Source organism: Trachypithecus francoisi, unplaced genomic scaffold (assembly GCF_009764315.1).
Source record: "Trachypithecus francoisi isolate TF-2019V2 unplaced genomic scaffold, Tfra_2.0 Lachesis_group4, whole genome shotgun sequence".
Classification (NCBI taxonomy): domain Eukaryota; kingdom Metazoa; phylum Chordata; class Mammalia; order Primates; family Cercopithecidae; genus Trachypithecus; species Trachypithecus francoisi.
In genome coordinates, this window is record NW_022681469.1 from 96,001,742 (window position 1) to 96,026,165 (window position 24,424).

At 40.1% G+C, this 24,424-nt stretch overlaps 1 long non-coding RNA gene and 1 other non-coding gene across 2 annotated transcripts in view; one reads left to right on the forward strand and one right to left on the reverse strand.

Annotated features, from left to right (window-relative positions):
- Nucleotides 1-24,424, forward strand: part of LOC117073034 — a 46,048-nt gene that overhangs the window by 16,358 nt on the left and 5,266 nt on the right. The gene's annotated exons all lie outside the window — the stretch shown is intronic.
- On the reverse strand, nt 19,830-19,935 carry LOC117073901. Its single transcript, XR_004433448.1, has one exon. It is a non-coding gene; the product is annotated as a small nucleolar RNA U13 (small nucleolar RNA).

Below are 24,424 nucleotides of genomic sequence, written 5' to 3' on the forward strand. Positions count from 1 at the left end.
ACCTTACTCTGCACTGGTTGCAGTGGCATGCTGTTCTGATCACAGGCTGAATGTAGCTGCCTCGGGGTCTTTGCACTTCCTGACTTCTCTGCCTGGAATACTTTCCTCAGAGATAGTCACATGGTCTACTCACCCACTTCATTTAGATTTCTGTTCCAATATTGCATCCTCAGAGACACCCAGAGGGTGTCTTGCTATCTTGCCCCTTAATCCTGTTTTATGTATTTTCATTGCATAAATTATCCACCTGAAGTTGTATTTCACATGCTTGTTTATCATGTTCCTCCTCCATCATAATATAAATTCCGTAAGGGAAATAGTCTTGCCTGTTATGTTCATTGCAATACACCCAGGGCCCATAACTGTGCCTGGCACAAAGAAGACACTTAAGTAATATTTGTGGAAATCAGTGAATGCATTAGCTGTTTAAAAAATATTATTATGAGCAGTAGCCATATCTTCTTGATTTTTCCTTCTAAATGCCTCTTCATCCATTTCATCTTTTTGTGGCCCAGCCACCACCCGAATGCTCTTTCACTCCACACCTGGATGACTGTTGTCACCCTCTTCCTGGGCTCCATAAATCTAATCTGTTTCCTTTCCCATACTCTGTCGTGTGACTGTGTGGTCAATCTTTCTGAAACATTGCTTAATCATTTCATATCTCCTTTCTAGCAGTATAAAGTCTAATCACTGCGGCCTGATAGCCATTTCTCTCACAGCTGGTCTCCTCTCCCAGCTTAATTTCCCATTACTTGCTGTATGAACCCTTGCCCCAACCAAATTGCTATACTTGCTCAAAACTGGTACTTTTCCACTCCTGTGATTTGACCCACACTACTCGCCCCATCCTTCCCAAACTTCTTTACTATTCAAAGCCGAGTTTAAATCTCCCATTCCTGGTGACTGCCTCAGAAACAAGAACATACACACACACATTCTCTCTCTCAGTAGTCTTGCATATATTTTCTTCACTATCCATTTGGACTTTGTATTGACTTAATAATTTTATATTGAGTACACCACTCTGTATATGTATACATGGGTGTGTATACGTAGTCCTATTTTCACAAATTATAACCAGAAGGTCCAATCGGTCACTTCTGCTTAAGGCTCTCAGATTGAGCTCTTGCCCTATCCCTTACTATGTGAACTCGGACAACTTCTAGAGTCTCTGTTTCCTTTTCAGTAAAATAGGGAGTAATAATGTCTACCTCATAGTGCTATTGTTAGAATTAGATGAGTTCAAGTACAATGCTTAATTCACAGTGGGCCTCAAGTAATTGTTATTATTCCTTTGTGTATTGCCCACAATGCTAATCAATGTGTAGATGGTGGGATTGTAAACAGGCAGAGAAATATCTGCAACAGCTGGATTACTGCTTTAAGAAAATGTTTATTCTGGGTACCTCTTTCTTCCTACTGTGCTTTAAACATTACCGTTTTTTCCTAAATGGCCCTACTCCTGTAGAAGCACTGACCACAATGTCTTTCCCACAGTTGGGGTATCAATAATAAATGAGAATGAGAATGATCACTTTTGCAATTAGATTCCTGGAAGGTAAATGATTCAAGCAATGTGGCTACCAGAGAAGAGATTATCTGAGCAGCATGACCATTTGCTGGGATTGACTCAGGTACACATATTTTAATGCTCAAGCAGAAAAGATCTCTTCTCCAAAGTCTTAGGTTCCAGTAAAGTTGTCCCCATAATACTGAGCAGGTTGCCTCCTGTCCTAATGCCCCCTTTTTTGGTAATCATATAGTTTATATTTTTGCTTCTTTCTGCTTTCCTCTTTGTGGTCTCATGCAGTTGAGTTGTTGTTAGAGGCCTTGCTCTGTTCTTTCTATGGTGAAAAATCAACACAGAGTGGGAGACAATGATAAAGAAAACCTTGTATATTTGTCATTGGATTTCACAGCAAAGAGTCAGCCTCTGGGTGGGGCTCCACAGTGCACGCTCAGAGATAGCTGCAAGATGGTGGAATAGGAATTTGTAGGCTCCACTTCTCCCCACAGAAAATTCAACTAACAACTATCCAAAGACCAGAACAACTTTTTGAAAACCCCAATGCAAGGAACAAGCCTGAGACACCAATGTGGTCCACAGAACTGAATGGAGTTAAATTAAAAGGGTAAGGAGAACAGCCTCATTACAGCTGTGCTACCTCTCCCTCAATTCAGCCCAATGCTAGATAGAGAGGATTTCTCTGGGCCCACAGTTTCTGCTGGGAGAAAAGAGACTCAGAGACAGTTATCCAGCTTCCCTAACATTCCAGGAAGCCCACTCCAATCTCGTCTCACCTCACAGGGAACGCTGGGGGTAATGGCATGGCTAGACCACCTGGGGTCACATAGAAACAAAGAAATGAGGCAGAGGTTGTAGTGACAAGCATGCAGATCTTGGTGGTACTTCTATGTTCTGCTAGCTGTAACACCCTATTGGAGATATCAGCCAACTTCACAACCCACCTGCAAAGCTGAGCTGGTTGCCTTCAGAAGCATGGTGGGAAGTTCAACCTAACTTGAGTCCGTAGATAGCTAGTCTCCACTGCCAACCTCAGAGCCCACACTACCAACCTGTACCAAGTAGGGAGATGCTGGCCTTTGCCTATTTTGGACAAAGCGTAATGGTTCGACCTGCTTGACGTGGGACGTCAAGCAGCAGTTCCACTCAGCCGAAAGCCCATGCCTTGGTTCCACTCTGACAGAGAGGCAATCCTCAATTGTGCATTTCTAAGGAGCATAGCCTCTGGTCCTGTTCATCCCAACCAGTGACTCCACCTAACCTCAGAGCCCAGTCAGCCTCCCTGCCCAACTAGAAATCCCCAATAGTTGAATTACCCAGTAGGGACTACATCTTGTGACCTGATTAGAAGCCATTGCCATTACCCACCTAATAGCTCCACCTCATAGCAGAGCCCACCCAGTGGTTTTGCCAGACAGTAGAGCCCATCCAAAAGCTCCATTTTACATCAGAGCAAAGGCAGTGGCCCAGCCAACACCTACGACAAGCTCTACCTGCTTAGGGTCATCACTAGTTGGTCCTTCAAAATCGCAGACTAAATAGTAAAGCTCTATCTCTACTAAAGAACATCTGCAAAGGCCAGATCAGGGGACTATCTTCTTAAATGCAAAAATGCAGGTACACAAGATCATGAATGATCAGGGAATTGTGACACCTCCAGAATAAACTAATAGCATTCCACTAATATACCCTAAAGAAATGGAAATCTATGAAATAACTGACAAGGAATTCAGAATAATCCTCTTAAAAATGCTCAGTGAACTACAAAAACATATGGATAGAAAATTAAATAAAATTTGGAAAACAATACATAAACAAAGTGAGAAGTTTAACAAAGAAATAGAAATAATAAAAAAATAGAAATCTAGAGAAAAAGAATATAATGACTGAACTGAAAAATTTGACAGAAAGCTTCACATGCAGACTTGATCAAGCAGAAAAAAGAATTAGTGAGCTGGAAGACAAAACTTTTGAAATTATCCAGTCAGAGGAGCAGTAAGACAAAGGAATGAAAAAAACTAAAGAAATCTTGTGGGAATTATGGGACACCAACAAGAGACCAACCCTTTGCATAATGTAGTTGCAAAAGGAGAAGAAAGAGGAAAAGGGCCAGGAAGTATATTTAAAGAAATAATGGTTGAAACTTTCCTTATTTAGGGATAGATGCCAACATTTAGGTTCAGGAAGCTTAGAAGTCTACAATCAAATTCAACCAAAAGAGGAGTTCACCAAAACACATATTAATAATAATCAAACTATCGTGATTCAAAGGCAAAGAAAAATTCTAAGAGCATCAAAAGATAAGAAATACACCACTTAGAAAGTAGTGCCAATATGATTATCAGCAGATTTCTCAGCAGAAATTCTTCAGGCCAGAAGAGAAATAACACAATTGACCCATGAATAGCATGGGTTTAAACTGATCAGGTCCACTTATACATGAATTTTTTCAGTAAAAGTTACCCAGTTTGCCTGCCTCTCCTGCTCCACTTTTCACTTCCACTTCTGCCACTCCTGAGACAGCAAGACCCACCTATTCTCTTCCTCCTTCTCTTTACACTACTCAACAGGAAGACAAAAAGGATGAAGACCTTTATGATGATCCACTTCCACTTAATAAATAGTAAATATATTTTTTCCTCTTTATGATTTTGTTAATGACATTTTCTTTTCTCTACCTTACTTTATTTGTAAAAATACAGTATATAATACATGTAACATATGAAATATGTGTTAAGTGACTATTTATGTTATTGTTAAGTTGATTGTAAGCTGACATCAAAAACAAAATGTGAGATAGAGGAGTAAAAGTAGAGAGTTGTTGTATGCAATCAAGGTTAAGCTGTCATCAGTTTGAAATAGGCTAAATATAAGGTGTTCTATGTAAGCTTCATGGTAATCACAAAGCAAAAATCTTAGTATTTTTATTTTTTAGACAGAGTCTTGCTCTGTCACCCAGGCTGGAGTGCAGTGGCATGATCTCAGTTCACTGCAACCTCCACCTCCTGGGTTCAAACGATCCTTCTGCCTCAGCCTCCTGAGTAGCTGGGATTACAGGCACCCACTATGATGCCTGACTAATTTTTGTATTTTTAGTAGAGATGGGGTTTCACCATGTTGGCCAAACTGGTCTTGAACTCCTGACCTCAGGCGATCCACCCGCCTGGTTATCCCAAAGTGCTGGAATTACAGGCATGAGTCACAGTGCCTGGCCTAGAAAAATCTTTAGAAGTACAAAACAAAAGTAGAAAGGATTTAAAGCATACCGCTACAGAAAACCATCAAACCACAAAGAAAGACAGTAAGAAAGGAAGAAACAAGAATACTTTCAGAAATTCTCATAAAAATTGAGATTTGGGTAAAAGTAAGAGATACTAGAGTAGGTGGTAGATACAAGGGAAATGTGGCTTTCACCATTAACATTGCCCCATTTGTACCCAGAGGCTAATCAAGTTAGGAGAAATATACATTAGATTGAAATAACTTTTGCACATTATATTTAGTTCTTTTGTACTGTGGTTAGCAGGATAATCTGTTTACATTTTAAAGTATGTTTTCCCTCCATCTCTGTCCTTTGTGTATTCTATAAATTTGTGTCCCTATGGTGGGTGTCCTGAAAACTTTTTGTGCCATGACCCTCTTTGGTAATCTGCTAAAATCCCTCCTCAAAAAAAAAATTTTAAATGCATAACAAAAATCAAAGAAAAACAGCAATATTAAAATATTTTTAATATTATCAGAATATATTTAATGTGCCATTATAAAATATATACTCCTTCATTAATGTGTTAAATAAAATCTAGTGGTGGGGGCCACTCATCACCACATTTTTAAAGTTGTTGTGGATATAATGCTATTTTCTAGTTTCTGCAATAACTTTAACATGACATAAACTTACTATGATTCCTATTGGTATCAAAATCACAGGTACTGCTAACAGTGCTGTGATTGTTGCCCACTTTCATGATTAAATATTAAATTTTAGTTAAAGGATAGTGAAAATAAAGATGTATTTTTTTTTTTTTTCCATTTTGACACAGACTTCTTTTATTTAAGAATTAAAAATCATTTGGGAATGTCGTATGATGGCCGTACATGTTTTGAATGTCCACAGAATTTAACCTATGTTTTCCACAGAGGTCATGCTAGAAAAGTTTTTTTTTTTTTTTTTTTTTTATTATTATACTTTAAGTTCTAGGGTACATGTGCATGACGTTTATATCATGTATAACTCCCCAATGCAATCCCTCCCTCCTCCCCCCTCCCCATGATAGGCCCCAGTGTGTGATGTTCCCCTTCCCGAGTCCAAGTGATCTCATTGTTCAGTTCCCACCTATGAGTGAGAACATGCGGTGTTTGGTTTTCTGTTCTTGTGATAGTTTGCTAAGAATGATGGTTTCCAGCTGCATCCATGTCCCTACAAAGGACGCAAACTCATCCTTTTTGATGGCTGCATAGTATTCCATGGTGTATATGTGCCACATTTTCTTAATCCAGTCTGTCACAGATGGACATTTGGGTTGATTCCAAGTCTTTGCTATTGTGAATAGTGCCGCAATAAACAAACGTGTGCATGTGTCTTTGTAGTAGAGTAATTTATAATCCTTTGGGTATATACCCAGTAGTGGGATGGCTGGGTCATATGGTACATCTAGTTCTAGATCCTTGAGGAATCGCCATACTGTTTTCCATAATGGTTGAACTAGTTTACAATCCCACCAACAGTGTAAAAGTGTTCCTATTTCTCCACATCCTCTCCAACACCTGTTGTTTCCTGACTTCTTAATGATTGCCATTCTAACTGGTGTGAGATGGTATCTCATTGTGGTTTTGATTTGCATTTCTCTGATGGCCAGTGATGATGAGCATTTTTTCATGTGTCTGTTGGCTGTATGGATGTCTTCTTTTGAGAAATGTCTGTTCATATCCTTTCCCCACTTTTTGATGGGGTTGTTTGCTTTTTTCTTGTATATTTGTTTGAGTTCTTGGTAGATTCTGGATATTAGCCCTTTGTCAGATGAGTAGGTTGCAAAAATTTTTTCCCATTCTGTAGGTTGCCTGTTCACTCTGATGGTAGTTTCTTTGGCTGTGCAAAAGCTCTTTAGTTTAATTAGATCCCATGTGTCAATTTTTGCTTTTGCTGCCGTTGCTTTTGGTGTTTTAGACATGAAGTCCTTGCCCATGCCTATGTCCTGAATGGTACTACCTAGATTTTCTTCTAGGGTTTTTATGGTATTAGGTCTAACATTTAAGTCTCTAATCCATCTTGAATTAATTTTCGTATAAGGGGTAAGGAAAGGATCCAGTTTCAGCTTTCTACTTATGGCTAGCCAATTTTCCCAGCACCATTTATTAAATAGGGAATCCTTTCCCCATTTCTTGTTTCTCTCAGGTTTGTCAAAGATCAGATGGCTGTAGATGTGTGGTATTATTTCTGAGGACTCTGTTCTGTTCCATTGGTCTATATCTCTGTTGTGGTACCAGTACCATGCTGTTTTGGTTACTGTAGCCTTGTAGTATAGTTTGAAGTCAGGTAGCGTGACGCCTCCAGCTTTGTCCTTTTGACTTAGGATTGTCTTGGCAATGCGGGCTCTTTTTGGTTCCATATGAACTTTAAAGCCGTTTTTTCCAATTCTGTGAAGAAAGTCATTGGTAGCTTGATGGGGATGGCATTGAATCTATAAATCACCTTGGGCAGTATGGCCATTTTCACGATATTGATTCTTCCTATCCATGAGCATGGTATGTTCTTCCATTTGTTTGTGTCCTCTTTGATTTCACTGAGCAGTGGTTTGTAGTTCTCCTTGAAGAGGTCCTTTACATCCCTTGTAAGCTGGATTCCTAGGTATTTGATTCTCTTTGAAGCAATTGTGAATGGAAGTTGATTCCTGATTTGGCTCTCTGCTTGTCTGTTACTGGTGTATAAGAATGCTTGTGATTTTTGCACATTAATTTTGTATCCTGAGACTTTGCTGAAGTGGCTTATCAGCTTAAGCAGATTTTGGGCTGAGACAATGGGGTTTTCTAAATATACAATCATGTCATCTGCAAACAGGGACAATTTGACTTCTTCTTTTCCTAACTGGATACCCTTGATTTCTTTCTCTTGCCTGATTGCCCTAGCCAGAACTTCCAACACTATGTTGAATAGGAGTGGTGAGAGAGGGCATCCCTGTCTTGTGCCAGTTTTCAAAGGGAATTTTTCCAGTTTTTGCCCATTCAGTATGATATTAGCTGTGGGTTTGTCATAAATAGCTCTTATTATTTTGAGGTACGTTCCATCAATACCGAATTTATTGAGCGTTTTTAGCATAAAGGGCTGTTGAATTTTGTCAGAAGCCTTTTCTGCATCTATTGAGATAATCATGTGGTTCTTGTCTTTGGTTCTGTTTATATGCTGGATTACGTTTATTGATTTGCGAATGTTGAACCAGCCTTGCATCCCAGGGATGAAGCCCACTTGATCATGGTGGATAAGCTTTTTGATGTGCTGCTGAATCCGGTTTGCCAGTATTTTATTGAGGATTTTTGCATCGATGTTCATCAGGGATATTGGTCTAAAATTCTCTTTTTTTCTTGTGTCTCTGCCAGGCTTTGGTATCAGGATGATGTTGGCCTCATAAAATGAGTTAGGGAGGATTCCCTCTTTTTCTATTGATTGAAATAGTTTCAGAAGGAATGGTACCAGCTCCTCCTTGTACCTCTGGTAGAATTCAGCTGTGAATCCATCTGGTCCTGGACTTTTTTTGGTGGGTAGGCTATTAATTGTTGCCTCAATTTCAGAGCCTGCTATTGGTCTATTCAGGGATTCAACTTCTTCCTGGTTTAGTCTTGGGAGAGTGTAAGTGTCCAGGAAATTATCCATTTCTTCTAGATTTTCTAGTTGATTTGCCTAGAGGTGTTTATAGTATTCTCTGATGGTAGTTTGTATTTCTGTGGGGTCGGTGGTGATATCCCCTTTATCATTTTTTATTGCGTCTATTTGATTCCTCTCTCTTTTCTTCTTTATTAGTCTAGCTAGCGGTCTGTCAATTTTGTTGATCTTTTCAAAAAACCAACTCCTGGATTCATTGATTTTTTGGAGGGTTTTTTGTGTCTCTATCTCCTTCAGTTCTGCTCTGATCTTAGTTATTTCTTGCCTTCTGCTAGCTTTTGAATGTGTTTGCTCTTGCCTCTCTAGTTCTTTTAATTGTGATGTTAGAGTGTCAATTTTAGATCTCTCCTGCTTTCTCTTGTGGGCATTTAGTGCTCTAAATTTCCCTCTACACACTGCTTTAAATGTGTCCCAGAGATTCTGGTATGTTGTATCTTTGTTCTCATTGGTTTCAAAGAACATCTTTATTTCTGCTTTCATTTCGTTATGTACCCAGTAGTCATTCAGGAGCAGGTTGTTCAGTTTCCATGTAGTTGAGCGGTTTGGATTGAGTTTCTTAGTCCTGAGTTCTAGTTTGATTGCACTGTGGTCTGAGAGACAGTTTGTTATAATTTCTGTTCTTGTACATTTGCTGAGGAGTGCTTTACTTCCAATTATGTGGTCAATTTTGGAATAAGTGCGATGTGGTGCTGAGAAGAATGTATATTCTGTTGATTTGGGGTGGAGAGTTCTATAGATGTCTATTAGGTCCGCTTGGTGCAGAGATGAGTTCAATTCCTGGATATCCTTGTTAACTTTCTGTCTCGTTGATCTGTCTAATGTTGACAGTGGAGTGTTGAAGTCTCCCATTATTATTGTATGGGAGTCTAAGTCTCTTTGTAGGTCTCTAAGGACTTGCTTTATGAATCTGGGTGCTCCTGTATTGGGTGCATATATATTTAGGAGAGTTAGCTCTTCCTGTTGAATTGATCCCTTTACCATTATGTAATGGCCTTCTTTGTCTCTTTTGATCTTTGATGGTTTAAAGTCTGTTTTATCAGAGACTAGGATTGCAACCCCTGCTTTTTTTTGTTCTCCATTTGCTTGGTAGATCTTCCTCCATCCCTTTATTTTGAGCCTATGTATGTCTCTGCATGTGAGATGGGTCTCCTGAATACAGCAGACTGATGGGTCTTGACTCTTGATCCAGTTTGCCAGTCTGTGTCTTTTAATTGGAGCATTTAGTCCATTGACATTTAAGGTTAATATTGTTATGTGTGAACTTGATCCTGTCATTATGATATTAACTGGTTATTTTGCTCGTTAGTTGATGCAGTTTCTCCCTAGCCTCGATGGTCTTTACATTTTTGCATGTTTTTGCAATGGCTGGTACCAGTTGTTCCTTTCCATGTTTAGGGCTTCCTTCAGGGTCTCTTGTAAGGCAGGCCTGGTGGTGACAAAATCTCTAAGCATTTGCTTATCTGTAAAGGATTTTATTTCTCCTTCACTGATGAAGCTTAGTTTGGCTGGATATGAAATTCTGGGTTGAAAATTCTTTTCTTTAAGAACGTTGAATATTGGCCCCCACTCTCTTCTGGCTTGTAGAGTTTCTGCCGAGAGGTCTGCTGTTATTCTGATGGGCTTCCCTTTGTGGGTAACCCGACCTTTCTCTCTGGCTGCCCTTAAGATTTTTTCCTTCATTTCAACTTTGGTGAATCTGGCAATTATGTGTCTTGGAGTTGCTCTTCTGGAGGAGTATCTCTGTGGCGTTCTCTGTATTTCCTGAATTTGAATGTTGGCCTGCCCTACTAGGTTGGGGAAGTTCTCCTGGATGATATCCTGAAGAGTGTTTTCCAACTTGGTTCCATTTTCCCCCTCACTTTCAGGCACCCCAATCAGACGTAGATTTGGTCTTTTTACATAATCCCATACTTCTTGCAGGCTTTGTTCATTTCTTTCTCTTCTTTTTTCTTTTGGTTTCTCTTCTCGCTTCATTTCATTCATTTGATCCTCAATCACTGATACTCTTTCTTCCAGTTGATCGAGTCGGTTACTGAAGCTTGTGCATTTGTCACGTATTTCTCGTGTCATGGTTTTCATCTCTGTCATTTCGTTTATGATCTTCTCTGCATTAATTAATCTAGCTGTCAATTCTTCCACTTTTTTTTCAAGATTTTTAGTTTCTTTGCGCTGGGTACATAATTCCTCCTTTAGCTCTGAGAGGTTTGATGGAGTGAAGCCTTCTTCTCTCATCTCGTCAAAGTCATTCTCTGACCAGCTTTGATCCGTTGCTGGCGATGGGCTGCGCTCCTTTGCAGGGGGAGATGCGCTCTTATTTTTTGAATTTCCAGCTTTTCTGCCCTGCTTCTTCCCCATCTTTGTGGTTTTATCTGTCTCTGGACTTTGTTGATGGTGACGTACGGATGGGGTTTTGGTATAGGTGTCCTTCCTGTTTGATAGTTTTCCGTCTGACAGTCAGAAGGACTGTCTGTTGGTCTGTTGGAGATTGCTTGAGGTCCACTCCAGACCCTGTTTGCCTGGGTATCAGCAGCAGAGGTTGCCGAAGATAGATATTGCTGAACAGCGAGTGTACCTGTCTGATTCTTTCTTTGGAAGTTCCTCTCGGGGTGACGCCACCCTGTGAGGTGTGGGGTGTCAGACTGCCCCTAGTGGGGGATGTCTCCCAGCTAGGCTACTCAGGGGTCAGGGACCCACCTGAGCAGGCAGTCTGTCCGTTCTCGGATCTCAACCTCCGCGTTAGGAGATCCAGGGCTCTCCCCAAAGCTGTCAGACAGAGTCGTTCGCGTCTGCACCGCCCCCGCTCTTTCCCCTAATGGGCTGCAGCTGTGCGCTGTCCGCAGAGGTAGAGTCTACAGAGACAGGCAGGCTTCCTTGAGCTGCTGTGAGCTCCACCCAGTTCGAGCTTCCCAGCGGCTTTGTTTACCTACTTAAGCCTCAGCAATGGCGGGCGCCCCTCCCCCAGCCTCGCTGCTGCCTTGCGGATAGATCGCCGCAGACGGCTGTGTTAGCAGTGAGGGAGGCTCCGTGGGCATGGGACCCTCCGGCCAGGTGTGGGATATATTCTCCTGGTGTGCCTGTTTCCTTAAAGCGCAGTATTGGGGTGGGAGTTACCCGATTTTCCAGGTGTTGTGTGTCTCAGTTCCCCTGGCTAGGAAAAAGGGATTCCTTTCCCCCTTGCGCTTCCAGGTGAGGCGATGCCTCGCCCTACTTCAGCTCACGCTGGTCAGGCTGCAGCAGCTGACCAGCACCGATTGTCCGGCACTCCCTAGCGAGATGACCCCAGTACCTCAGTTGAAAACGCAGAAATCACCGGTCTTCTGTGTCGCTCGCGCTGGGAGTTGGAGACTGGAGCTGCTCCTATTCGGCCATCTTGCTCCGCCCCCCTCAATAAAGATGTATTTTTAAAATTCAAGTTTATAGACATCCCGAATTCTATCCACAAACTCCTTAAGAACCCCTGCTAGGATCTCATCCTTTCTCCATCTGAAACAGAAATAAAGGCAGCATGAGACTAAAATTCTCAGATGTACAGTTTCAGAGACATCCAACTTCTCCCTTTATGCCTCAGAAGATTCTAGATGAAGAATAATGTTCCTGTGAGGAAGAGGTAGAACTACCTCATTTTGAGGAGATTGGAAGAACATTAAAGGTGATTCCAAGAGACCCAGAGAGCTGACTTAGCTCCAATCTTACCGCAGAGACATGGCTGTGGAGGACACCCCGCTCCCTGGCTGCAGCATCCATGGTCAGCTTGTTGCCCATTGAGCATACAGTTTGGAGGCATACTCTCTAGTCAATCCCCCAACAATCTCCCTTGCACCCCTTCCCCCTTCTCCCATGGAGAACCCACTAGAAGAGAGAGTTCGAACATTTTATAGGATAATCATGACATGAAGAGAGAGTCCAAGCCTTTGACTAATGTTGCACTAAACACAATGTGCATATCTAACTACTTTATACCCACGATAAGGTAAACCAGTTGCCAAGCAAAAGATGCCTGAGTTGAAAAGAAGTTGAGAGAAGAAACTAATGACAATAGTTCTAGAAAATATCTGAAAATTAATCACAAATCCTAGCCCCCAAATGTGTTCTAAGTTATTTAGAGGATTTATAGTAGTTGCATACATTTGCATACTCAGATACGTCCTTCCATCTTCAGCAATATTCCAGGATTCTAGACAGTTAAGCAAGTTTTGGAAGTATTTCACAGACTCAGTAGGTGCTAAGGTTACAGGTACAGGCCTGGAAAAAACTTGCTATATCAACAAGATGGGAGACTGGTTCTAAGGCAGCTCCCTGGGCCACGTTAGGCCAAGCAGTGAATAAAAGCTGGTAGATGACACCATTTCAATGGCTTGAGCTCTGAGTCACTCCTATGATTCCAGAGAAGCCACCACTACCTGAAGGGGGAACTGTGGTTCTACCAACAAAGTTGAAAATAGTTCATATTTTAAAGCCAAAAGTCAATAAGGACAATGAAAAATATAGCTTTAAATTCATATTAGTCCCCTTAGTTCTCTCTGTCCAAGTTCTGGGAGGTTCTAAGAGACGACTAGAAGATATGGGGAGATGAGCATAATGGGCAGCAGGGTGGGGCCTCTTCTCTGGGCCTGGCCTCTTTGAGTCCCTGTGGTAACAAGGGACTGTTATAATAATAGACATTTGAGATCCTAGGCAAGAGGGAAGGACAGAAGATTCTGGTCCAACTTCCATTTTATGAAAACAATGACTCGGAGACTTTAAGTGATTTGTTCAAAACAAGACAGTTTTGGATAAATAATCTAATTCCAAAATGCAGGTTTTCTGACATCGGGCCATTGTACTTTCCCAACATTAAAGAAAAAAATTCTAAGTAAATGACAGACTATTTATATCTTGGCTTTCATTGCCCTGTCTTTACAGCAGAAGGGGAAGTGGTAGGTGTGGTTTCCCAATGATGAATCTTGAAGATGAAACCTGGAATGAGTAGGACAAGATGCCAAAAGAACCCAAACCTACTAGGTAGACATTGTAAACGGGATCATTTAAAATCCACTCACATCCCATTCCATGCTTTCTTCTGCTATAGACACTAGAAAGCTAAAACTTACCTTCCCAGACATTTTTGCAGCTAGGAGAGACAATGGTAGATCTGATGAATGAAACAATCTCAAGTTGCCTGGGCATCTTCTGCTGCTTCTTTCTTCTTGACTAGAATTTGAGCTTGATGCTGGAGGTACATCAGTCATCCTCAGGGTGGTAGAGCAGGAAGAAAAAATGCTCAGTTCCCAGATAGCATCCTTGAGCTACTGTTCCAGCCCTAATCTACTTCAACCCAGACTTCTTCTCACATGAGGCAGATAAATCTCTTCCTTGAGTAAGTCCATGTTCATCAGATTGTAAGGTGCTTTTATTGAACATAGCCTTATCTTATATTTCAGTCTGAATCAAAAGTGGAATCAAGAATATCAAAGTCAGGCCAAACCGAATTTCAGCCAGGTAAAGTTCACAGGCTAATCTGAGCTCAAAGCTGACATGAGTCAGCGAAGAAGGCCAGTTGAAAAAGATAAGGGCCAGGCGCGGTGGCTCAAGCCTGTAATCCCAGCACTTTGGGAGGCCGAGACGGGCGGATCACGAGGTCAGGAGATCAAGACCATCCTGGCTAACATGGTGAAACCCCGTCTCTACTAAAAAATACAAAAAACTAGCCGGGCGAGGTGGTGGGCGCCTGTAGTCCCTGCTACTCGGGAGGCTGAGGCAGGAGAATGGCATAAACCCGGGAGGCGGAGCTTGCAGTGAGCTGAGATCCGGCCACTGCACTCCAGCCTGGGTGACAGAGCCAGACTCCGTCTCAAAAAAAAAAAAAAAAGTAAAAAGAAAAAGATAAGAAAACTGTCTAGACGAAATACTGAGTTTATATACAGTGCTTTTAAAGGCCCAGAATGTGATCTGTGGATGTGCCTTGGTTATCTCATTGACATTAGACAGGACAGCATGATTCAAGGAAGTTACTAGTGTACTTCAGGCCACCTATCTTAGTTCCCCTCTTAAGAATAAAATAAAACGGCCATAAGAAGATGTGAGAAATGGAATATTAAGGCAAAAACATGTCAGCAAACCAGACTGCTCTAAGAATATTGGCACAGTGGAACCTGGAGGCAGCTTGGGGCCTGCTGGAGGAAGCAAGGATGAGAGGCATGCATCAGAAGCATACTTAGAAGAGGCTGGAGAGCTTTGGTTTCTTGGCCTTATTTCATCCTGCTGGAGACGATGATCTTACCAGACAGTATTGCTGTAGCATTGAAATTTAAAGAATAATATTCTCGTGAGTAGACTACAGTGTGTTTCCCAGTCAGAGAGGATGCTCTGAAGATTTGGTAAAAATAGCTGAAGGTGCACACATTATGTGCTTGATGTAATTATTCCTGAAAGCCGTCTCATGTAGGTAGTTTTAAATTAACTCCCCCAGGACCCAGTGAGAGAGGGAGAAAAAAATAATAATTTGAATTGAAAAAGAGTCTTTGCACCGCGCGCGGTGGGCTCATGCCTGTAATCCCAGCACTTTGGGAGGCTGAGGTGGGTGGATCCCCTGAGGTCAGGAGTTCAAGACCAGCCTGGCCAACACTGCAAAACCCCGTCTCTACTAAAAGTACAAAAATTAGCTAGGCATGGTGGTGGGTGCCTGTAATCCCAGCTACTCAGGAGGCTGAGGGAGAATAGCTTGAACTCAGGAGGTGGAGGTTGCAGTGAGCCAAGATTATACCACTGCACTCCAGCCTGGGTGACAAGAGTGAGATTCCATCTCAAAAAAAAAAAAAAAGAAGAAGAAGAAAAGAAAATGAGTCTTTGAACAATGAAATAAATGCTTCCAAATGCAAAAATCACGTACTACCTTAATTTATCAAATAAGAATAAGGGTAATAAAGAGTTATCAATATTATGCTTTGACATTCCCAGAAAGCTAACAAATTGACCCATCCTTAAGGTACCCAAATACATTTATAAAAACCTAAGTCATTACTTCCCAATAGTGCGAAACCATTAGACACGTAAGGGGAAATTTTGTATTTCAAAATTTGAACTTTAAAGTTGTTTCAAAATGAAAATAACTTTCTTGAACTAACACTGAAACAATTAAAACCATGGGTATTTGGAAAAGAACTTCTGGTGAGCTCATCAGCATTTTAAAGGTCTATAAAAGAGGCTTCCCATAACCCCTATCAGTTTGATAGAAACAGTAGGAATTCTCTATCCTCATTATGGGTCCATGTATTAACTTGATCTTCCTTGTGGCTCAGTTAGTTTTTACTTCCCTTGGGTTCTAGTCCTATTACGGAGCAAAGATACTTTGAGCACAGACATGGATTTTTCACTTTGGAAAGGGGATCCCTTCCATCTTGTCCTGAGGCCAGATGGGGAGACCAAGAATTTAAGCAGACACATTCATCTTCCTATCTTCAGGTACCTCTGAAGAAACTCCTGTACCTCTTCTATAAAAGCACACACCCTCTTTGGGGAAACACACTCTGTCACACATTTTGATACATCTCTTGGGAGGAAAATTTGGTAAGAGCTATCAACATTTCAAATGCATGCTTTTCTTTAACCAAGAAACTCCTTTTCCAGAAATTCAACAGCCACATGCACACATCAGCAAAGACAGATGTCCAAACTTATTTCTTGCTACAATTTTTGTAATAGGTGGAGACTAGGGAAAAAAATTAACTGTCCACCAAAAAAATGACAGAGTAAATACATTTTAGAAGAATTTTCACTTCTGGTTATGCTAGAGTAGCTTCTAAGAGACTGTCCCTACCGTCAAAACAACCAGAAAAGCTGGATGATACACATAAAACATTGTTGAAGGCATTTGAATAGCTGCTAAGGCAAGCAAGGGAAAGGGGACAGCCCAAGTAGGCAGATATCCTGGAAGTTGCTTTCCCTTCTGGGGCACTTGCTGATTCTTAGTGCTGGCAAGAGAGTGAAAGTCAATGCAGAAGGCAGCTGTTAAGGAACAGAGAAACCTGCAGAACTTTGGGGACTCTCAAGAACTGAGGAGACAAATGTTGGATTTGGGGGCCTGGTGCAGTGGCTTACGCCTGTAATCCCAGCACTTTGGAAGGCTGAAGTGGACAGATCATCTGAGGTCAGAAGTTCAAGTCCAGCCTGGTCAACATGGTGAAACCCCATCTCTACTAAAAATACAAAAACTAGCCAGACATGGTGGCCACGCATGGTGGCTGAGTAGCCCAGCTACTTAGGAGGCTGAGGCACAAGAATTACTTGAACCTGGGAGGTAGAAGTTGCAGTGAGCTGAGATCCTACCACTGCACTCCAGCCTGGGTGACAGAGCAAGACCTTGTCTCAAAAATATAAAATAAAAAATAATAAATAATAAAAAATTTGGAGCTGGGAGTTGCCAAAGATTTGAGTGGTTAAGATTCTGGTGAAAGAGGAGATGCAGGGGAATAGCCCAAAAACAACTGGTTTCCCTCTGAATGAATTGGCAAATATTTTGCTGCAGAGGGCAAGAGATGAAGAAGCTAAATGGAAAGCCACTGAGAAGCAGAGCAGAGGGTATTTGGAAGACTGCCTCACAGTCCTTAGAAAATAAAAAACGTGGAGTCCAGGACCTACCAAAGATGTCCATTTGCCGACCTAGTAAATGCTCCAGATCTCAGTTCTGAGGTTCATGTATTTTCCAGGAGGAGATGGTAAAAGTATAATTTGTATTTGACTGTGTTTAGTAAAGAATCTCTAGGGAAAAAACCAAAACAATAGGAAAAGAATATAGTAACAGCAGAAGAAGAGAATAACATAATTTTAAAATTGAATTATCCAAACAAAGGCAAGAAATTTTAAAAAATGAACATAAGACATGATGACAAATAGAAAACAAATGGAACATGATAATTATAAAACCAAATTCGTTAGTAATCACATTACATGTAAATGAACTAATTGGCTAAATTTAAAGACAAAGATGGTCACTCTGGGTGGGGGTGAAACAGTTGTAGGCTGCTTATGAGAGACACATTTTTAATATAAGGACACAAAAAAGTTTGAAAGTGAAAGAATGGGGAAATAGATTCCATGAGTAGAAGACACTGTGAATGCCCTTGGCAATCGCCATGACTTTCCAGATGTCTTTCAGTGGCATGTAGCACTGGGTCTTGCCTGAGGACATTCTTTAACCCTGGAAGCAGGCTGATGGGGAATACAGGCTGGTGGGAAATGGGACGAAGTAGAAATTCTGAGGAGCTGATGCCCTCAGGAGCAGCCCTTGTCTAGTGAGGATGTGAGCTGGCAGTAAATACTCCAGCTTGCTCACCTTCAGGTGGAGAAATTCCAAGGTGTTTCCATGCAGTCTGCCAGCAAAGCCACTGAGGAGCCTAGAGGAGACTTCCAAGAGGGGAAGCGAGCCCTAGCTGTCCACAGCCAACAGCTCACTAGTGCATCCAGTGTCAGCTTCCTTCCCTTCCGTGTCTACTCAGGTGACATTACCAGTGTTCTTAGGTTTACTTCTTACCTTCTGTACTCAAAGTCTGCTTCTCAGGGACACCAGCTTAATACACCATGCAAGCATTAGCCCCCTAAAACTAGTATAATTACATCAATATACAAAGTAGAATCTAAGGCAAGAAGCGTCACTAGAGAGTAAGAGGGGTGTTTCTTATATATAAAATGGCTAATCCACCAACAAGATACAATAACTTAAAAATACATGCACTTGATATTATGGCTTTAAAATATATAAAAGCAAAAATTGATGGAAACAGAAAAAAGGAAATAAATCTATTACCAAAATCAAATCTATTACCAAAAAACAAATCTATTACCAAAATGCAAGTTGATAAGACACTTCTCTGAATACCTAATAGAACAGGTAGGGGGGGAAAAAGGAAATATGTATGTAGATTTGAGCAACACAATTAACAATTGAATACACATTCGTCCTAAGTGCATGTGGACCATTTACTAACACTGATATTGTGTTGGACCATAAAGCAACTTTCAGAAAATCTCAAAAGACTGAAATCATACACAGTATGTTTTATGATCATGATACAATTAAACTTAAAAAAAAACAGAAAATACTATTTGGAAATTATACAATAATAATGATAGTGCATGGGTTAAATGAGAAATTCCAATAAAAATTAGAAAATATTTTCACTTGACTAATAATGAAAATTCAATATATTAAAACTCAAACTCATGGGATGTAGCTAAAGTTGCATTTGGGGAGGGGATTTATGCAGCAAATGCATATTTTAGAAAGAAGAAAAGTTGAAATGGCAATTAGCTAAGTATTATCAAGAAATTAGAAAAAGAACAGCAATTTAAACCCAAAGTAGATGAAAGTCAATTTAAAAAATGAGAAGAAATTAATGAATAGAAAATGAGCAAGAAATAGAGAAATATAAAAAGCTAAAAGTTTGTCATTTGAAAAGATTAGTAAGATTAATGGACATCTACAAGGACAGATAAAAAAGAGACTAGTCACAAATTATCAATGTCAGAATGAAAAGGTGTACATCACTACAGACAATAAAGATATTAAAAAATAAGAGTGAGGCTAGGTGCAGTGGCTCACACCTGTAATCCCAGCAGTTTGGGAGGCTGAGGCAGGATGATTGCTTGAGCTCAGGAGTTTGAGATCAGCCTAGGCAACATGGTAAAACCTCGCCTCTACTAAAACTACAAAAAAAAAAAGAAAATAGCTGGATGCAGTGGTGTGTGCCTGTGGTACTAGCTACTCAGGAGGCTGAGGTGGGAGGATTGCTTGAGCCTAGGAGATGGAGGTTACAGGGAGCTGAAATCACACCACTGCACTCCAGCCTGGGCAACAGAGCCAGACCCCATCTCAAAAAAAAAAAAAAGATATGAGGAACTACTTTATGCCAATAAATTTGGAAATGTAGGGAAAATAAGAAAGTTCTTATAAAAATAGACTTCACCAAAATTGATGAACAGAAATCCAAAACTTAAATTGCTCTTTATCTAGTAAAGTAATTGAACCTATAAATTAACACTTTTCCACAAACAATTTCCTCAGCCCAGATGACTTCACTAACGGATTCTTCCTAAAATTCTTCAAGATAAAAGAAAAAGAAGAAACACTTCCCAACATATTTTATGATGCCAGCAAAACTTTGATATTAAATTCTGAAAAGAACATTACTCAAAAGGAAATTACTTGCCAAGTTCCTTCATGAAATATATATAAGAATTTTTGTAAAAACAGTAAATTAAATCCAGTGATATATAAAATGGTTACTACATCATGACTACATGACTTTTATTCCAGGAATGCTAGAGTGTTAAAGTCTGAGAACAAAGCAATGTAATTAGACACATTAACAAAGTGAAATAGAAAAATCACATGATTGTGTCAATAGATGCAAAAAAGTATTTGATGTGAGTCAAAAATCTATTTTTTTTTCTTGTTAGATGGGTAACGTGCTGATGGTGTAAGAACATTTAAGGAAGGCATATCTCACACCTGAGCGTGAAAAAACCCAATCATCACACTTATGAACTACAAAAGGATTTCAAAATCTATTTGTGATAAAATGTCTTAGCAAATTAGAAATAGAAAAGAATTTTATTAATCTGGAAAAAAGTATATACAAAAATATGAAATATGGTTAAAATAAAATTTAGAAGTTCTAAGCAAATGGAGAAAAATACTACCTACACCTTCTATACAGATATCCAATTGAATCAGTATCATTTATTTTTAAAGACCATTCTTTCCCCCTCTATACAGAAACTAAGTCATATTTGAGTCATTGGATATGAATGGATATGTTTTTATATTTCCTACTATCCACTCTACACTGTCTTAATGACTGGAACTTTATAATAAGCCACGATGTCCTGTATGTATAGCCTCCAGTTTTTTTCTTCTTAAGATTATCTTGGATATTATGCCCTTTGCATTTTCACACAAATACTAGAAACAAATTGTTGACTTCTTAGAAAAACTTTACTGGGTCTTAACTGGCATTGTGTTGAATCTATCATCAATTTGGGTAGAATCTTTTCAATATCAGTACTTTCAATCCATAAATATGTTATTTCCCTTCCTTTGCTTAGAATTTTAAAATTTTATCTTAATGATATTTCATAATTTTTGTGTAAGTTATGGCATAAGGGTGGGTAGAGTCTTTTTTTTTTTTTTTTTACTGTAAGCCTTTTGTACTGGTTACTTTGTTTGTATTTATGAGCATGTTCCTTTTTCACTAAAAAAAAAGAAAAGGAAAAAATATTAAGTTTAAAACACAAAATGAAACCCACACAAACTATATCCTGGGAAGTGACCCGTTGGTTGCCTAACAGCCATCCTCCTATTCTTCTTTGCTGTCACAGCAAATTTTTTTATTTGGGTTTACTCTCAGGGAGAAGCGAATCCATCTCGCAATCCAGGGTAAATTCTGCCTGATTGAATTCAACTCCTGCGCTCCCATTCCCCTTGTTAGAGAACAGGTTAGGCAAAAGCTCAAAACCAGGAAGGCAGGAGGAAGTGGGTGCTAAGAGCATCCACACAAAATTCTAGCATTTGTTAAAAAAAAAAAAAAAAAAAGAATAATCACACAGAAAAATGCACATTTTGGTACAAAAATACAGTTAGAAGGAGTTAGTTCTAGTATTCAATAGTAGGGAGGGAAACTATAGTTAATAATTTATTGTATACATCAAAATGGCTAGAGGAGAAGATTTGTAATGTTTCTAACACAGGGAAGAGATATATATTTGAGGTGATGGATATCCAAATTACTCAGATTTTACCACTGTACATCATATACAGGTATCAGAATATCACATGTACCCCCAAAGTCTGTGTAACTATTATATATCAATAAAAAATGCAGACCTTTCTTCAAACAGATGTTGGTGTATCTGAATGAAACCAAATCTAGGGATAAACATTTAACAGTCCCTCAGGGAGCTAATCTCCGAGTCAAAGCCATCATGTCTTGATGACAGAGCAGAACGGTGGAGAGAGCCTCTGCCGCGATGACATAATTGAACAGCTGAATTAACTTATCATAGAGATGCCCTATCTTTGGGCTTCTTATGTGGGGAGAGAGTTTTCTATTACTCCCAGCCAAGCCATCCTAACTGTCATGACACTCTTGCTGTGAAGTGAGCAGCCTTGGAGAAGGAAGATTTAGTGGGAGTTCTTGGACTCTGCACACTCCTTCATGCTTCCAGGTGCCAGCTGTCCTTCCAACAGCACACATCTCTGAGAATAACGCCTTAGATCTCCACAGGACCATTTTCCTTGCTACAGCAGTTAAAATGGGCCCCTGAAAGCAGTTGGATGAGGGGTAATGCCTTATACAGGCCTGTGTTTTCCATCTCTGAGACTCAAGATTACTAACCTAACAGTGTTTCTCCCATGGTCCTGTTGTTGCTCAGAGATCTTAGTTTCAGGCCTCAGAATCTATTCTAGTTACTTGAAGCAGAAAGAGGCCTCAGAACCTATTCTAGTTACTTGAAGCAGGAAGAGACTTATTAAAGGGTAGAGTCTGTAGGAGTTGGTGGCAAAGATGCAGGCTTTAGGTTGAGCTTCCAGAAACAACTCCGGAAACCTCACCACAGAACCAGGCTGCCAAGAACACTGCCGCTCCTGCCTCAGTCAGGAAGTCGCAGAATATGGAACCTTCCACCAGGGCCACCAGCTCCAGGCCACACTGCCTCTGCCTCAGTTTGGTCTAGGAAAAGGATGCCCACAGCCTGTTTCTCTCCTTATATAACTTACGCCCTTCATAACTCAGGGTTGTTAAAAACTTTTTTTTAATGCTTAATAGTATACATGGAGAAAATGGGACATTTCATTAGTGTTATAATTCAATTTTGAATCAAAGTCCCTAGCAACTGGATCTGATCTAAATCACATCTGAATTCTATCAGCAAGTGAGGTTGGGAAAGTGATGGTGTCTGGAGTCCTAGGAGTCTAGAAGGGCCTTTCAGCAGATCTTGAAGGACATCCAGTCCACACTATCCACACCAGTCTTTAAAATTGAAATGATACATCCTTATATCAGAGCCTGACCCTTCTTCAAATCCAACTTGCCAGAAGAGAATACAAGACTCTTCAGTAAGCCTACAGGCTCGTCAGTGCTATCACCTGTGGTGCAGGTTGCTCTCTGTAGCATTTGTGTCATCTACACAACAGGAAGTCAATATCTTCCTAGAAAGTCTGCCTTCAATGTGGCAAAATGAACTTGTCATTCCCACAGTCACCTTTAATGTTTTATTCTCAGTAAAATAAGGATTCTGCTGTTGTATGGGTTGGTAAAACTAGAAGTATGGGACATGTGCTAATAATAATAGAAGACAAACTGTAACTGGTCAGAATAACACAAAGCCAGTCTCATCTCAGCACGATGGGTGCTATTTCAGAATCTTCAGTTTGTGCCTGCACATGCAAAGTGGAGGAAAGAATTGCAGCTATTATCAGAATACATTCAAATCTAAAAAATATATTTTTTCCTGCAATTATATGGATGTATCAGGTAGATTTTGAGGTAATTTTGGTCCAAATAATCTTGGTAATTGCCACAGTTCTCTTGTACGTGTACTTCTAGATACTGCTAAAAATACATAGCAATAGAAGCAGTACTATCAATAAACTCTTTCAATTTCACAGGTTCTCTGGGAAAGAAAATACAGAATCAAGAAATTTCCCTGCTTCCAAATCTAACAAAATGCAAAAAATAAGTAAGGATAGCCAAAGGGGGAAAAATGTTAGGAGCTTTCAAACTAAGGAGGGAGTACCATCATACTATAAGGGTTTAAAAATATCACCAACAGAAAGAAGATTCTGGCAATTGACTGTAGCTTATGCTGGACTCCTCAGGAAGCAGTACAGTGGACAAAAATATGAAGAAACAATGACTGAAAAAGCTCACTGATACCCTTTAATTTGGAAGGAAGTAGGCTAACTGTGAGGAATGGTAGCTGGAGAAGAAGCTCAAAAGAAAAGATTCAGAATCCCTTTAAATGATTGCCTCTCTATACCAAGAGGGAAAAGTAGATATTCATTTATTAGAGATAGGAAGAACTACTAAGAATTGGGATTGGTTTGTTTCACTAGCTGGGAAAATGAAACACAATATGCAAGCAGAAAAGGGACAATAGGGATGAACTCTTTATTTGTCCATTTTTTTCATAACTTTCCTACCTAAATCTCAGAAGGGAGCGGGAGAAGCAAGCAGGGAGAGGAGAGGGGAAAAGAATCACTGAAGGCAGCTTGTATTTGAGAAAAGAAAAGGCTCTGAGTTAACCTGGGACCTGGTGAACAACCTGAAAGCCACCGGCTTTTATCACAGGATCAGAAATAGCTCCAACTCTGCAGAGTAAACCTCAGTACAGGATTTTTAACTAACTTATAGAAAAAGCGGAGTCAAAATTCCCCAACTGTGATACCTATAACCCTGGTTCCACACTTTCTACCAGACCTCATTCAGTCCCATCCTTGCCACCATCTCAGACAACAGAAAAGCAAATGTAACACAACTCTTGAATACGGAAGGCCTAAGTTAGCTCTTATCTTTGAGATAAGGAGTCAATGGGAGCCCAGATAGCATGGTAAGAAAACAAAGGAAAATCTGTTATAAACAGAAAGGTAAAAGTAAGGCCCGAGTAGAGATTTCTTTTATTAAAAAATAAATAACTTGAAAATTTAAAAAATAACAAAAGTAATAGAAGAAAAAAGTCAAGAACGAGAAGTAGCTTGTTAATTAGGAATGCTTTTGGCTGCAAGTAGCAGAAAACCCAGCTACCAGTGGTTTAAACCATATGGTCATTTATTACTTAATGAGACATCTAAAGGTTGTAAGTCCCAAGACTGGTTTGGCAGCTCAGATTTTGTCAGGCACCTAAGCCCTTTTGGTCTTTGCATTCTGCCAGCCACAGTGTACTTTCAATCTTGTGTTGGGGTCCACATGTTTCCTAAACCAAGGAATGAACACACAAGACAACACAAGACAAGACAAACATGGCGGCCGCCCGGAACAACACGCTCTGCT